Source organism: Cryptomeria japonica, unplaced genomic scaffold (genome assembly GCF_030272615.1).
Source record: "Cryptomeria japonica unplaced genomic scaffold, Sugi_1.0 HiC_scaffold_20, whole genome shotgun sequence".
NCBI lineage: Eukaryota > Viridiplantae > Streptophyta > Pinopsida > Cupressales > Cupressaceae > Cryptomeria > Cryptomeria japonica.
In genome coordinates this window covers 357,336-359,120 of record NW_026728842.1, presented here as the reverse complement: position 1 = coordinate 359,120, position 1,785 = coordinate 357,336, and the positions used below count along the sequence as shown (strand labels likewise).

Here is a 1,785-nt window from a genome sequence, read left to right as displayed (position 1 = left end):
CCTCCAAGGTGCGCACGAAGTCGAAGCTCGGTTTGCCCCGGGTGCGCACCTTGGTGGGCGCCATGGTGCACTCCGAGGTGCCCAAGATTGGTGCGCACCAAGGAGCGCTCCGAAGTGCGCTCCAAGGTGCGCAGGTGCGCGCGAAGTCGAAAGTTGGGTTAATTGTCCGGTTTGCCTCGGGTGCGCACCTTGCGTGCACCTTCGCCAGGGTGGGCGCCTTGGTGCGCACACCTTGGCTGGGCTGCGCACCCGGGCGCGCACACCTTGGCACCCGCGTTTCCTTCATTTTAAATTTTTTTTTTTTACAATCTCTCAAGTGGGAAATTCTATAATCTCAACTTTTTTTGCCTTTTCAGGAAACTTTTGAATGGAGCGCATCATTGGTGCGCTCCGAAGTGTGCTCCAAGGTGCGCACCTCTGGTGCGCTCCAAAGCTCTCTCCAGCTGCGTGCACCTGCCCCGGGCGCGCACCCGGCCCCGCCCAGCTTCGCTCACCTGTCCCGGGCGTCTGGTGCGGAACCTTAGAGTAAGAAACATCACCGTGCACCTTGGCCAACGTGCGCGACTCGACCGAGCGCGCACTGGCCGAGGTGCACACCGATTTCACCTGGGTGCGCGCGCAGCACCTCGGGCGCACCGGGGTGCGCGCACAACGCCCGGGTTGCACCGTGGCCTGTGTGCTCGGGGCGCCTCGGGTGCGCGCTCGGTGTCGCCCCGGCGCGCGCGGTAGTGCGGGCAACGCACCCCGGCCCGGCCCGGCCCCGACGAGAACGCAAACGGGCAAAAGGTTAATTCAAATAGCATTGCGACGCCCGGCGAAAAACTAAAAAAGGGTGCAACACCGGGACTTCCCGGGAGGTCACCCATCCCAGTACTACTCCGGCCCAAGCGCGCTTAACTGCGGAGTTCTGATGGGATCCGGTGCACTAACGCTGGTATGATCGCACCCGTTATGAGCTTGTCGCAGTGTGTACTTAGCAAACCGCGACCCACGTGCGAATCCACCCCGGCCACCCACCCCCGTCGAGGTGCACACCCTCCCTCGCGAAGTGCGCCCCGTTCGCCAAGTGTGAGCCCTGCCCGGGTGCACGCACCTTGCTAGGGCATCGGGTGTGCACCCGGCCCGGCCTACGTGCGTGCACCTGGACGGGGCGTCGTGTGCGTGCAGTGTCCCGTCTGCAACGCGGTGCCCACACACCACCTCGGGCGCAACGACCTGCGCTCACATGTGGGCCGAGTGCACCTTGGTGCATGTTCGGGGCGCCTCGGGTGCACGCTCGATCTTGCCCCGGTGCACCAAGGCGCTCGGTTTGCCCCGGGTGCGCACTTGGTGCAAGGTGGGCACCCAAAATAGGGATCAAGCACCAAAACACAAGTTTCGGGATGCAAAATGGGACCCAAGGACCACAAATGCGTTCCAAGACCCATGATGGGTCCACGAGAACAAAAATGTGTTCCGAGACTTAATAAACAAATATTGGGTTTTAGGAGAAGAAACATGCTCTGATGCCCAAAACGAGAATCGACCCCGAAAAGGCCACAGGCCAAAAGTGGGATGCGAGACAAAAAAAAATGGGACCCGAGGACCAAAATTGGGTTCCCAGGTCGAAGACAGGGCAACCGGACAAGAAACGACCTCTAAGGCTCGAAATGAGTCCCGACGACTAAAACTTGACAAGAAGCACCCATCAGGCACCCAACTCGACACCCATGGGATGCCGACCCACCCGGGCTTCCACCTAGCACACCTTGGCACCCACCCACCCTCACACCCAACCTCGCACCC

General features: G+C 61.2%; 1 non-coding gene across 1 annotated transcript; it reads right to left on the bottom strand.

Annotated features, from left to right (window-relative positions):
* Nucleotides 1-829: 829 nt before the first annotated feature.
* Nucleotides 830-948, bottom strand: LOC131860916 (5S ribosomal RNA). The gene has a single exon (XR_009359999.1). It is a non-coding gene; the product is annotated as a 5S ribosomal RNA (ribosomal RNA).
* Between the last annotated feature and the right edge of the window lie 837 nt (nt 949-1,785).